Below are 15,273 nucleotides of genomic sequence, written 5' to 3' on the forward strand. Positions count from 1 at the left end.
AGTTCCCACATGAAAGGAGCTGCAAAGGTTGCACAGTGCTGGGTGATAGGCTACCCGGGGAACTACTTACCACTCTAGGTGAGGTCTGCCTACATGCTCTCTTGTAGCTCCCTGTGGTAGTGGAGCAACTTCCACCGTCAACCTGTATTTTTCAATGGGAGCTGAGCAAGCCAAATGCTCGGGATTGAAGATAGCTCCCACAGGAAAGCAGCTGCAAAGGTTTTACAGTGCTGACTTATAGGCTACACAGGGGCCTACGTAGCACAGAAGGTGGGGTCTGCATACCTGCTTTCTTGTAGCTCAAAGACGCAGTGGCATAACATCTACCGGCAGGTTGTATTTCAAATTGGAGCTGAGCAGGCCAAGTGCGCAGTATTGAAGATAGCTCCAACAGGAAAGCACCTGCAAACGTGCCACAGTACCTGTTGATAGGCTACAGGGGGACCTCTGTACCCGACAGCCTTTTTTTTTTCAATGGGAGGTGAGCAGGACAAGTGCGTTGCATTGGAGATAGCTCCCGCAGGAAAGTAGCTGCAAAGGTGGAAGAGGGTTGGTTGATAGACTACACGGAGATCTACGTACCACTGTAGGTGGGGTCTGCGTACATGCTTTCTTGTAGCTCCACAACGCAGATGTGTAACTTCTAACAGCAGCGTTTTTTTCAATGAAAACTGAGCAGGTCACGTGCGCGGGATTGGAGATAGCTCCCACAGGAAAGCAGTTGCAAATGTGACACAGCGCTGGGTTATAGGCTACATAGGATCTTACGTTCCACTGTAGGTGGACTCTGCGTACCTGCTTTCTTGTAGCTCTCAGAAGCATTGGAGTAACTTCTAATGGCAGCCTGTATTTTTTTAATGGGAGCTGAGCATGCCAATGACGTGTGATTGGAGATAGCTCCTACAGGAAAGCAGCTGCACAGGTGGCACAGTGCTGGCTGATAGACTACATGGGGACCTACGTACCACTGTAAGTGCGGTCTGTGTACCTGCTTTCTTGTAGCTCCCTGTGGCAATGGCACAACTTCCACCAGCAGCTTGTATTTTAAGTGGGAACTGAGTAGGCCAAGTGCACGTGACTGGAGATAGCTCCAACAGGAAAGCAGCTGAAAAGGTGGCTTTGCTGGGTCTTGGATGATAGTTATTTTCCACAGCAGCTCTTGCAGTCCTGTGCTTATGGTTCATAATATTCACTAGCCAATTTAAGTGACTCATAGATCAAATTTATTAAGTGGCAAATAAGCAAAACAGCGCTGGGTGGCCAACGACGGGCGATCTCCCCCCCGTATCACAGTCCTTTTATACAGTCCTTATCGGTCGGGTGCATCGCTCCCTCATGTACTCTGCGCATGTGCCCGTCTTGTTACTAGGGTGGTCATAGGGTGGTCATAGGGTGGTCGCTGGGATGAAGTCAGTAGTCTTCCTCTAGTGATTCGCTCATTAACTCTTCTCTTGGCTGTTATCAGCTCATGGGCAACCTATTGTACCTCCTATAAGCATCTCAGCCAACTGCACCTGTTCACATTGAAGAAACTTTACGGTTATAGCTTTACAAGACTTTTAGAATGACTTCAAACAGTTCCTTGCAAAACTATTCTTTCCTGATTTGATTAACAAACATGATCTTTTCCATGACATAACGACAGCCTTTGTTTTCAACGGGAGCTGAGCAGGCCAAGTGTGCCGGATTTGAGATACCTCCCACAAGAAAGCAACTGCAAAGGTGGCACAGTGCTAGATGATAGGCTACAAGGGGATCTATGTACTAGTGTAGGTGGGGTCTGCATACCTGCTTTCTTGAAGCTCCATGACACAGAGGTGTAACTTCTACCAACAGCCTGTATTTTAAATAAGATCTGAGCAGGGTAAGTGCGTGGGATTGGAGATAGCTCCCACAGGAAAGTAGCTACAAAGGTGACACAGTGCTTGCTGATAGGCTACACGGGGACCTACGTACCACTGAAGGTGAGATCTGCGTACCTGCTTTCTTGTAGCTCCTAGTGGCAGTGGCGTAACTTCCATCGACAGCCTGTATTTTTTCAATGGGAACTGAGAAGACAAAGTACATGGGATTAGAGATAACTCCCACAGCAAAGTAGCTGAAAACATTGCACAGTGCTGGCTGATAGGCTACACGGAGACCTACGCACCACTGTAGGTGGAATCTGCGTACCTGCTTTCTTGTAGCTCCAAGATGCAGTTGCCTAATATCTAACGGCAGCCTGTATTTCAAAGGGGAGCTGAGACGGCGGGGGAGTGGAGATAGCTGCCAAAGGAGAGCAGCTGAAAAGGTGGCTGTAGTGGGTCTGGGATGGTAGTGATTTTCCACAGCAGCTCTTGCAGTGCTCTGCTTACTGTTGACATCAATTTTATGACTACTGCTCGCACAGCATCAGGACTGTCCCTCAAGCATTCCTTCCCCCACCTTCACCAATAGCTGTGGGTGAGCACAATCTTGAAAGGGACCAGGGCCAGTACAGCTGACCCAGGCTGACCAAGGAGATTTTCCATACCATATGATGTCAGATCAGTAAAATAAAGTGGGGGAGAGGAGCAGGGAGGGGAGGCAAGATTCATTTTTTGCCTTCCAAAAGCAACCGCTACGCGTATCAAAGCCCTTCTTCTTGGGACGTGGCCGGACATTGCTGCAGATGGGAAGCAGAGACTTACAGCTTTGTCTGCTGTTGCTTTACTTCCCACACGGGTGGCTTTGCTGCTTCTTTATTGAACTGCTTTTATTTCAACCCAGGAGACTCCCATCTTATTTTCTCCCCTTCCCTGGCTTGCTGGGGAGGTGAGGGAAAAAACGGTGTGGTGGGCACCTAGCATACCGCCAGGGTCAAACTACCTCAGACTTTTTCACGCCCAATGTTGGGCGAGATAATAGCAGTTTTACATTAAACGCATTGTTATTATAGTAAGCCAAAAAGTGCAAAGTTCCTGTGCTGGTCAGGGACCCTTGCTGTAATGCAGCTTATCTTACATTTTGTAATGTTTGCTAACATGATGCTACTAATATTGACTCTGTGCTGTGCTCTAACCTTCATAGCTTTGCTAAGTTGGCTGTATGATTTTGTGAAAAGGATGAAAGGGCCTGGGAACATGATGGCCCAAATAAGAATTGTCAGTCTCATTCTATTACTGATGGATTTACTGTGCTGTGGGAGCTATCTTGTGGAGGTTGTGGGGCAAAGTACCTCTTTCCCTTCAGCTCGGACTGATGTAGACAATTTTGTTATACATACTTCCCAGATCCTTAGTCACCCTTACATGAGAGTTCTAATATTACTAATAAATATGGCTGGTATATTAAATTTTTTGTAGAATCTGGACTCATCTGGGTATCAGAGAGGACAAATTTGGGATTGAAACATGTTAAAATGCCCCCTGAATGTCCCTGGGTGGCAGGGTGTGTGGATGTATTAGGACAAATTCCTAGGACGGTTATCACCTCCTGTAACCTGGGATTTTACACCTGAACAGATAAAAACCCTGCTTTACTGGCACGCCTACCTGGGGTGTCTTGCCTACCCCAATGAGGCCCATGAGGTTTAGGCACTATACTGGGGCCTAGCCTCTGCCTACCGAGTCGCACTCTAGTCCTCTCAGAGAACTATGGTTGAAGTGGAAACTCAAATTGTATCTGAGACCACCATGGTTGAGTCAGTTGCAGTCCAGTCCTCTCAGAGAACTGTCCGAGGTGGAAATTCAAACTGTATCGGAGACCACCATGGTTGAGTCAGGGAATCAAACAACAACCACAGTAATTGCCCCAGTAGTGAAAAAGAAACAGTGGATAAAGAGGTCAAGTCCATATCATTTATTAATAAGGGCAGAAGAGGAGGAAGAGGAAAGGTTAGAAGAAGAAGCTGGTCCTTCAGTAAGGAGATCAGGAGAAGGAGTGAAAGAAATTGAAAAGGAAATGGAATCTATGCGTTCCCTAACCTCATCATAACTTCGAGATATGCCAAAAGATTATCTTGAGGAATCCACAATCGTTAAAAACTTATCTACACAGGAAGGCAGATAAGCAGACACTTTTGTATTATGCAGCGCTGGGAAAACAAGGGGGATAGCTCCTACATTCGAGTTTCGTTGTTAAGTTACCATTTTTAGGTTTTTATAGGTCTCAAACAAAAGAATCACATTTGCCAACACAAACATGCATAAAATGTCCATCTATATATTTAGCCCTTCACCTTGATTGATTCCCAACAAAAACAAAACTTCAAAAATCACAGTAAAAAACAAAAATCACATTCAATAAGAATCAATTTGACCATCCAATTTTGATCTATGTTTCCACCACCATAGACTGGGAAAAAAAAAAAAAACCCAAAGCCTTAGTCATGTTTCAGAGTTTACTTCAATTTCTCAAGATCTTCTACAACACTCCCACTTCCATGGGCTTGATAGTATCTTCTTCTCCCGAGTGTAGTGGATCCAGGCATCTGTTTCGGCAATCTTGATTGCAGTGAAGGTTCTCAGAAACACCTGGTATGGTCCCTTCCACCTTCCTTGCAGAGGTTCTTTGTTCCAGGTCTTTATGTAGATATAATCTCCAGGCAGGATGTTGTGTACTGGATGTTCCAAAGAGGTTTATTCCACACTACTGCACTTTGGAGACTGTTCATAGTTTTTCCAAGAGAAAATAAATAGTTATACACATCTTATTTTCCTTTCACATACATGTTTGGATTGGGTTAAGGAACCTCATAGGGATTTCCATACATTATCTCATAAGGTTGACCAAGGAGATATTCCATACCCTACGACGTCAGCTCAGTAATATAAACTGGGGGAGAGGAGCAGGAAGGTGAGGCAAGATTCATTTCTGGCCTTCCAAAAGCAACCACTAGGCTTACCAAAGCCCTGCTTCTCGGTAGGTTTCCGGACATCGCTGCAGATGGGAAGTAGAGAGTAACAGCTTTATGTGCTTTTGCTTTGGTTCCCGCGACTGCGACTTTGCTGTTTCCTTATTAAACTGCTTTTATCTCAACCCACGATACTCTTATTTCATTTTCTCCCTTTCCCTGGCTTGCTGGGGAAGATGGGGGATAGAGCGCTGTGGTGGGCACCTGGCATCCAGCCAGGGTCAAACTACCACAGTGGCAAAGTGCTAGCTGCTATGCTGGTGGACCTGGGATAACTCCCACAGGAAAGCAGCTGCAAAGGTGACACAGTGCTAGCTGATAGGCTACATGGGGATCTACGTAACACTGTAGTGGGGTTAGTGTACCTGCTTTCTTGTAGCTCCTAGTGGCAGTGACATAATTTCTACCTGTAGTCTGTATTTCAAACAGGAGCTGAGCAGGCCAAGTGCACAGGACTGAAGGTAGCTCTCACAGGAAAGTAGCTGTGTCGTGGTTTTACCCAAAGGGAGAAAAGGGGAAAAAAACCCCTGTGACTCCTCCCTCTCCCCCTCCCAGGGGAATGTGGAGGGGATCATAGAGGAAAAAAAAAATGGTAAAAGAGCCCGCGTAAGTGTAAATAAGAACAATTTACTAGGGAAAATTTAAGAGGAACCACTATAACAAAGATAAGGGGATATTAAAAAGAAAACTGGTGAGTGATGCAGTTACTCACCACCCGGAACCCGACCTAAGCGACCGCTCCGGCAGACGACCGAGAGCCCGCGACCCTGGAAGAGAGCTTCTTCCGGCTAGCCTCCACCTATATACTGGGCATGACGCTGGGATGGTATGGAATACCTGCTGGCCAGCCTGGGTTATCTGTTCAGGCTGTACCCTTTCCTGGTTCCTCATGGGAATTAACTCTATCCTAGCTCAAACCAGGACATTCCACCCCTTCTTCTATACCATCTACACGTCGTCTAGGTTTACACATAATAATCATCTACACATGCATAACATAGAGCAACTATAGGAATAATGACATTCAACAACTATCATTATACAATTTAATTCATGGGTTATTCTCACCCATAATCAAGTTCCCTTGAGGGTTCCATGTCACCAGAGGACTTTCCTGTCAAGGCCCTGAATAGTGTTCTGGTAGGTGGCATGAGCCACAGGATATTTTTCCAACCATCCTATGTGTCGTGGTTTTGCCCAGCTAGCACAGCAGCACCATGACAGTCTCTCGCTTGGTGCCCCCATTCACCCCCGCCCTCGTAAAGATGGTAGAGGCCCCAGTGAATTGGGAGTAAAAAGATAAGCAATGTTGTTGTGGATTGAGAAAAGAGCAGGTCCACCCCTATATCTATCTGAGAAATCTTAGCAGCCTTGTCAACTCTCTGGTTAGGCAGATGTTCTTCCGTGGCCCGCTTTTTGGGTACGTGAGCATCTACATGGCGCACCTTTACAACTAGTTTCTCCATTCGAGCAGCAATGTCCTGCCATAGTGGAGCAGCACAGACGAGTTTGCCCCATCGTTGCCAGTTGTTCATTCTCCACTGCTGTAGCCATCCCCACAGTGCGTTTGCCACCATCCACGAATCAGTGGAGAAGTAGATCCTTGGCCATTTTTCCCGTTCAACAATGTCTAAAGCCAACTGGATTGCTTTTACCTCTGCAAACTGACTGGATTCACCCTCTCCTTCTGCAGCTTCTGAAATTTTGTGTAGAGGACTCCATACAGCTGCCTTCCATCTCCAATGCCTTCCCACAAGGCAGCAGGACCCACCGGTAAACAGGACATACCACTTCTCATCTTCTGGCAGTTCATCCTACTATGGGGCCTTGTCAACACGTGTCACCTTCTCTGGTGATATTTCACCATCTTCACACTCTGGCCAGTTTGTGATCACCTTCAGAATCCCAGGGAAGTTAGGCTTCCCTATGCGAGCTCGTTGTGTGATCAGTGCGATCTACTTACTCCATGTAGCATCAGTTGCATGATGCGTGAGGAATGCCTTCCCCTTGAACATCCAGCCCAGCACTGGCAGTCGAGGAGCTAAGAAGAGTCGTGTTTCTGTGCCAATCACTTCTGATGCAGCTTGAACTTTTTCATATGCTGCCAGTATCTCATTCTTTGTTCGAGTGTAACTGGCCTCGGATCTTCTGTATCCCCGACTCCAGAACCCGAGGGGTCGGTCTCAACCCTCCCCAGGTGCTCTCTGGCTCCAACTCTTCTTCATTCTGTGATATCTATTGTTTATCTTCATTCTTAGTGCTGCGAACTTTTTTTTTTTCTGTGTGATTTTTTCTGTACAGGAGCAACTGATACTGGTACAAATTGATACTCTGATTCAACAGCAAATGTATCAGTTGCCTGGGTTTGAGTAGTCACAGTTGTAAAAGCAGCAGTCTGAGTTTGAGTGGACAGAGCAACAATATCCACCGTCTGGGTATGAGTGTCCTCAGTGGTAACAGCAATGGAGTCTGCTGCTTGGGTGTGAGTATTCACAGCTGCAACAGGCACATTCACTGCCGGAGTCGGAACAGCAACTGGTTCTGGCACAGATGAATTAGGAATGTGTTCGTGTGTTCTCCAAATCTTTGCAGGTAAAAAGCTCATTGGACACCTGCCCATAGTCTGTATGCCTATCCTCACATAGCTACCAAACCTCACAGTTCTCCAAAAAAAAGTTTTTACAATCCAAGCCAAGGTGAAAAAAAGGGAAAATAATACAAACATGGTAATTAGAACATTCCAAGTATTATTGTTAGAATCCATTGGAAGCACCTTGAAGATATGAGGATAGAGTGACATAGTGGGAGGAATTAAACGTGTCAGTTTTTCCCCTAAATTGAGTGCCATTATTAAGTTCTAGGAGAAAATATGGAAGAGATAAAAAAGCCATGTACACATTCCAACCCAACTTAATAACCCATGACAAAATCATATTGTAAGTCAATCCAAACCAGTGCAGTAGCATGAGAATTTTCATACATTTTCCACAGACGAGAAAAAAAGGTGAGCAGGCCAAGTGCGCGGGATTGGAGGTAGCTCCCACGGGAAAGCAGCAGCAAAGGTTGAACAGTCCTGGCCTATAGCCTACACAAGGACCTACGTAACACTGTATGTGGGGTTCCCATATCGTATTTCTGGTAGCTGTCTGTGGCAGTGGCGCAACTTCCACTGGCGGCCTGTATTTTTCAGTGAGACCTGAGCAAGCAAAATGGCGCAGGATTGAAGATAGCTCCCACAGGAAAGTAGCTGCAAAGGTTTTACAGTGCTGACTGATAGGCTACACAGGCACCTACGTATCACTGTAGTTGGGCTCTGCGTACCTACTTTCATGTAGAATCCAAGATGCAGTGGCGTAACTTCTACCGACATCCTGTATTTTCAATGCAAAGTAAGCAGGTCAAGTGCATGGGATTGGAGATAGTTCCCACATGAAAGGAGCTGCAAAGGTTGCACAGTGCTGGGTGATAGGCTACCCGGGGAACTACTTACCACTCTAGGTGAGGTCTGCCTACATGCTCTCTTGTAGCTCCCTGTGGTAGTGGAGCAACTTCCACCGTCAACCTGTATTTTTCAATGGGAGCTGAGCAAGCCAAATGCTCGGGATTGAAGATAGCTCCCACAGGAAAGCAGCTGCAAAGGTTTTACAGTGCTGACTTATAGGCTACACAGGGGCCTACGTAGCACAGAAGGTGGGGTCTGCATACCTGCTTTCTTGTAGCTCAAAGACGCAGTGGCATAACATCTACCGGCAGGTTGTATTTCAAATTGGAGCTGAGCAGGCCAAGTGCGCAGTATTGAAGATAGCTCCAACAGGAAAGCACCTGCAAACGTGCCACAGTACCTGTTGATAGGCTACAGGGGGACCTCTGTACCCGACAGCCTTTTTTTTTTCAATGGGAGGTGAGCAGGACAAGTGCGTTGCATTGGAGATAGCTCCCGCAGGAAAGTAGCTGCAAAGGTGGAAGAGGGTTGGTTGATAGACTACACGGAGATCTACGTACCACTGTAGGTGGGGTCTGCGTACATGCTTTCTTGTAGCTCCACAACGCAGATGTGTAACTTCTAACAGCAGCGTTTTTTTCAATGAAAACTGAGCAGGTCACGTGCGCGGGATTGGAGATAGCTCCCACAGGAAAGCAGTTGCAAATGTGACACAGCGCTGGGTTATAGGCTACATAGGATCTTACGTTCCACTGTAGGTGGACTCTGCGTACCTGCTTTCTTGTAGCTCTCAGAAGCATTGGAGTAACTTCTAATGGCAGCCTGTATTTTTTTAATGGGAGCTGAGCATGCCAATGACGTGTGATTGGAGATAGCTCCTACAGGAAAGCAGCTGCACAGGTGGCACAGTGCTGGCTGATAGACTACATGGGGACCTACGTACCACTGTAAGTGCGGTCTGTGTACCTGCTTTCTTGTAGCTCCCTGTGGCAATGGCACAACTTCCACCAGCAGCTTGTATTTTAAGTGGGAACTGAGTAGGCCAAGTGCACGTGACTGGAGATAGCTCCAACAGGAAAGCAGCTGAAAAGGTGGCTTTGCTGGGTCTTGGATGATAGTTATTTTCCACAGCAGCTCTTGCAGTCCTGTGCTTATGGTTCATAATATTCACTAGCCAATTTAAGTGACTCATAGATCAAATTTATTAAGTGGCAAATAAGCAAAACAGCGCTGGGTGGCCAACGACGGGCGATCTCCCCCCCGTATCACAGTCCTTTTATACAGTCCTTATCGGTCGGGTGCATCGCTCCCTCATGTACTCTGCGCATGTGCCCGTCTTGTTACTAGGGTGGTCATAGGGTGGTCATAGGGTGGTCGCTGGGATGAAGTCAGTAGTCTTCCTCTAGTGATTCGCTCATTAACTCTTCTCTTGGCTGTTATCAGCTCATGGGCAACCTATTGTACCTCCTATAAGCATCTCAGCCAACTGCACCTGTTCACATTGAAGAAACTTTACGGTTATAGCTTTACAAGACTTTTAGAATGACTTCAAACAGTTCCTTGCAAAACTATTCTTTCCTGATTTGATTAACAAACATGATCTTTTCCATGACATAACGACAGCCTTTGTTTTCAACGGGAGCTGAGCAGGCCAAGTGTGCCGGATTTGAGATACCTCCCACAAGAAAGCAACTGCAAAGGTGGCACAGTGCTAGATGATAGGCTACAAGGGGATCTATGTACTAGTGTAGGTGGGGTCTGCATACCTGCTTTCTTGAAGCTCCATGACACAGAGGTGTAACTTCTACCAACAGCCTGTATTTTAAATAAGATCTGAGCAGGGTAAGTGCGTGGGATTGGAGATAGCTCCCACAGGAAAGTAGCTACAAAGGTGACACAGTGCTTGCTGATAGGCTACACGGGGACCTACGTACCACTGAAGGTGAGATCTGCGTACCTGCTTTCTTGTAGCTCCTAGTGGCAGTGGCGTAACTTCCATCGACAGCCTGTATTTTTTCAATGGGAACTGAGAAGACAAAGTACATGGGATTAGAGATAACTCCCACAGCAAAGTAGCTGAAAACATTGCACAGTGCTGGCTGATAGGCTACACGGAGACCTACGCACCACTGTAGGTGGAATCTGCGTACCTGCTTTCTTGTAGCTCCAAGATGCAGTTGCCTAATATCTAACGGCAGCCTGTATTTCAAAGGGGAGCTGAGACGGCGGGGGAGTGGAGATAGCTGCCAAAGGAGAGCAGCTGAAAAGGTGGCTGTAGTGGGTCTGGGATGGTAGTGATTTTCCACAGCAGCTCTTGCAGTGCTCTGCTTACTGTTGACATCAATTTTATGACTACTGCTCGCACAGCATCAGGACTGTCCCTCAAGCATTCCTTCCCCCACCTTCACCAATAGCTGTGGGTGAGCACAATCTTGAAAGGGACCAGGGCCAGTACAGCTGACCCAGGCTGACCAAGGAGATTTTCCATACCATATGATGTCAGATCAGTAAAATAAAGTGGGGGAGAGGAGCAGGGAGGGGAGGCAAGATTCATTTTTTGCCTTCCAAAAGCAACCGCTACGCGTATCAAAGCCCTTCTTCTTGGGACGTGGCCGGACATTGCTGCAGATGGGAAGCAGAGACTTACAGCTTTGTCTGCTGTTGCTTTACTTCCCACACGGGTGGCTTTGCTGCTTCTTTATTGAACTGCTTTTATTTCAACCCAGGAGACTCCCATCTTATTTTCTCCCCTTCCCTGGCTTGCTGGGGAGGTGAGGGAAAAAACGGTGTGGTGGGCACCTAGCATACCGCCAGGGTCAAACTACCTCAGACTTTTTCACGCCCAATGTTGGGCGAGATAATAGCAGTTTTACATTAAACGCATTGTTATTATAGTAAGCCAAAAAGTGCAAAGTTCCTGTGCTGGTCAGGGACCCTTGCTGTAATGCAGCTTATCTTACATTTTGTAATGTTTGCTAACATGATGCTACTAATATTGACTCTGTGCTGTGCTCTAACCTTCATAGCTTTGCTAAGTTGGCTGTATGATTTTTTGAAAAGGATGAAAGGGCCTGGGAACATGATGACCCAAATAATAATTGTGAGTCTCATTCTATTACTGGTGGATTTACTGTGCTGTGGGAGCTATCTTGTGGAGGTTGTGGGGCAAAGCACCTCTTTCCCTTCAGCTCGGACTGATGTAGACAATTTTGTTACACAGACTTCCCAGGTCCTTATATGAGAGTTTTAATATTACTAATTAATATGGCTGCTATATTACATGTTTAGTGGAATCTGGACTCATCTTGGTATCAGAGAGGACAAATTTGTGATGGAAACATGTTAAAATGCCCCCTGAATGTCCCTGGGTGGCAGGGTGTGTGGATGAATATGGACAAATTCCTAGGATGGTTATCACCTCCTGTAACCTGGGATTTTACACCTGAACAGATAAAAAACCCTGCTTTACTTGCAGGCCACCTGATAGAAGGGTGTCTTGCCTACCCCAATGAGGCCCATGAGGCTCAGGCACTATACTTGGGCCTAGCCTCTTCCTACCGAGCCGCACTCTAGACCTCTCAGAGAACTACGGTTGAAGTGGAAACTCAAATTGCATCTGAGACCACCATGGTTGAGTCAGGGAATCAAACAACAACCACAGTGCTTGCCCCAGTAGTGAAAATGAAACAGTGGATAAAGAGGTCAAGTCCATATCATTGATTAGTAAGGGCAGAAGAGGAAGAAGAGGAAAGGTTAGAAGAAAAAGCTGGTCCTTCAGTAAGGAGATCAGGAGAAGGAGTGAAAGAAATCGAAAAGGAAATGGAAACTACTCGGTCCCTCACCTCATCATAACTTCGAGATATGCCAAAAGATTATGTTGACTGATCTGGAATCACTAAGAACTTATCTACAAAGGAATGCAGATAAGCAGACACTTCTTTATCATGCAGCACTGGGAAAACAGGGGGATATCTCCTCCATATGTGCTTCATTGTAGCTACGTTACCATTTTCATGGTTTTTATACAGCTCAAACAAAAGAATCACATTTGCCAACACAAGCATGCATAAAATGTCCATCTATATATTTAGACCTTCACCTTGAATAGTTCCCAACAAACACAAAATTTCCAAAATCACAGTGATTGGTCAAAAAAGATATCAGTCCCTTTGTTTTAGTAACAACTAAGATAACAGCCAAGGTAACCTAACGAATACATTTAAAAGGGTTTTTTAGTTAAGGTAACAGCTACAGTAACATAACAAATACATTTACCAGGGTCTGGTAGCTTGGGAAACAGGTCCCTTATTCAATAAGTGTTGGAGTTATTTGCAAGTGCTTAGGTAATTCACTAAACTATTACTACGTGGTTAACTAGTGCTTAACCAGTGCTTGACTACTTATTGTGATGATAAGTTTTTAAATGAAATAATTGTGTATCTGCAACAATTACAGTCACCAGCCAGGTGAGCGAATTGGTGCCTGGCTGCTCTAATGTTTGGATAAGGGGGCTGACAGTCAGCAATGTGAAAGTAGAGAAGCCCAAAAGCTGGGATCTCTTGCTAGGGACCGTTGAATTGAAAGAGGCATTGGAAAGAAGACCTCAATTTGATGTCTCTGGAAATGGCTCCTCTCAAGTGTAAGGGCAAGATACCCATTCAAGAAAGATCTTGTAAATGTCCGAGAAAAGTGGACTAGAGCTGATAGAGGCATTCAATACCTAAGGGAATTAGCTGTGTTGGAAGTCATGGTGATCTAGATAATGCTGAGGCCTCCAGAGATCCAGACGATGTCCAGTGTACACAGGCCATGTTGAGAAAAGTGATTCTAAGTGCCCCAGTTACGTATTCTAATATCTTGGTTATGGTGTATCACCCAGACATGGATATATCAACAGTGGAGAGAATATCTTCTTGGTTACAAAACTATGAAGAGAGTCTCTGCACCTCCTCACGAGTGAGGGATGATGGCCTGACTGGCAGAACTGCCCCAAGAATTCAGTCATCCATTGCCCCGACCAGGGGAAAAGGAAGTCCCAGACGCAGGAGTACACCACGAAATGAACTCTGGGTCTTTTTGCGTGGCTAAGGAGAGGATATGAGGAAATGGGATGGTGAACCCACTTTTAAGCTGGAAGCGCGTGTACGTGAACTAAGGGGGAAGAGAGCTGTTAGAAAAGGACCACCCAAGAGGGCTGTCAGCATAGTAGCTGCCAAAACAAAAGAGGACAATCAGCAATCTCCAAGACATAAAAGAACTGCAACTACTTCCTTCGATGTCAATGAGGAGACTTCAGGTCTACAATTGCAAGGATCAGATAGTGAATATTCTGATGAAGAACAGAAATAGAGGGTCCCTGCCTCCAGTCAGGAGGAGGAAAGGAATGACCGAATCAACTGGACTGTGTGTATACTCCTTACGTTCCTGCTCTTGAGCACGGGGACGCTTATTCTTAACAGCTGGAGTACTGGCAGGTGGAGAGCGACACACAAATTGGTCAGTCTTCCATGACATTTTTTCTACAGCTGAAACAACAGCCTGTAGGGTACAAGGCACATTTTCTTCATATTGCCAAAGTTGAGCAGCTAGTTGTTCCACCGTTTGCCTCTCATCTTCTTTCCAGGAGACAACTGCCAACGAACTGGCAGAGTTTGGTGGTGCACTTCTTAGGAACTTTCGCCACATAACTCGTGTGCATTGAACTTCATCTGGGTCTGTGGGCACATAGTCATTATAAATAATCTCCAGCACAGCTAACTCCCTCAAATATTGTCTGCGTTTCTCCACGGTGGTCCACATGCTTGGGGGGCTTGTAATATCTTCCTTGAAGGGGTATCTGTCATTCACACCCAAAAGAAGTCGTCTCCAGAGGCTGAAGGTTTGTTACGGTCTTCCCATAGCTCTATCAATTCCCCTAGTCCTCGGCCAGGGAGCCCAATTACCTGGCTTCCTTGAACTATAAGTCCAGCATCGGAGTATCCATGTGATAATGTGCTCACCTGGGCAACGCCTGTAATTTTTCCGCACATCTTGCGGTTCACTCAGGGACAAGGTCCGGCTGATTATCTCTGGCTCCAACTCTTCTTCCCTCTGTGATATTCCTTTGTTCATCTTCATCCTTAGTGCTGCAAACCTTTTTTTTTCTGTATTTCTTTTTCTGTATAGGAGCAACTGATAATGGCACAAATTGATATTCTGATTCAACAGCAATTGTATCAGTTGCCTCAGTTTGAGTGGCCACAGTAGTAACAGCAACAGTCTGGTTTTGAGCATCAACATTTGTAGCAGCAGCAGTTTGAGTTTGAGTGGACACAGCAACAATATCCACCGTCTGGGTATGAGTGTCCACAGTGGTAACAGCAACAGTGTCAGCAGTCTGGGTGTGAGCGTTCACAGCTGCAACAGGGACATCCACTGTTGGAGTTGTAACAGCAACTGGTTCTGGCACAGCTGAGTTGACTGCAACATCCACTGCTGGAGTTGGAACAGCAACTAATTCTGGCACAGATTAATTAGGACTGGGTTTGTGTGTTCTCCAAATCTTTACAGGTAGAAAGGTCCTTGGACACCTGCCCATATTCTGTATGCCTCTACTCACAGTTCTCAAAAAAATTTTTACAATCCAAGCTGAGGTGAAAACGAGAGAAAATAATACAAACATGGTAATTAGAACATTCCAAGTATTATTGTTAGAATCCATTAGAAGCACCTTGAAGAAATGAGGGTAAGTGACATAGTGGGAGGAATTAAACATGTCAGTTTTTCCCATAAATCGAGTGCCATTATTAAGTTCTAGGAGAAAATGTGGAAGAGACAAAAAAGCCATGTACACATTCCAACCCAATTTAATAACCCATGAAAAAATCATATCATAAGCCAATCCCATCCAGTGCAGTAGCATGAGAATTTTCATACATTTTCCACAGACGAGAAACATTATCTCAGGACATAAATGATG

Source organism: Colius striatus, chromosome W, assembly GCF_028858725.1.
Source record: "Colius striatus isolate bColStr4 chromosome W, bColStr4.1.hap1, whole genome shotgun sequence".
Lineage (NCBI taxonomy): Eukaryota > Metazoa > Chordata > Aves > Coliiformes > Coliidae > Colius > Colius striatus.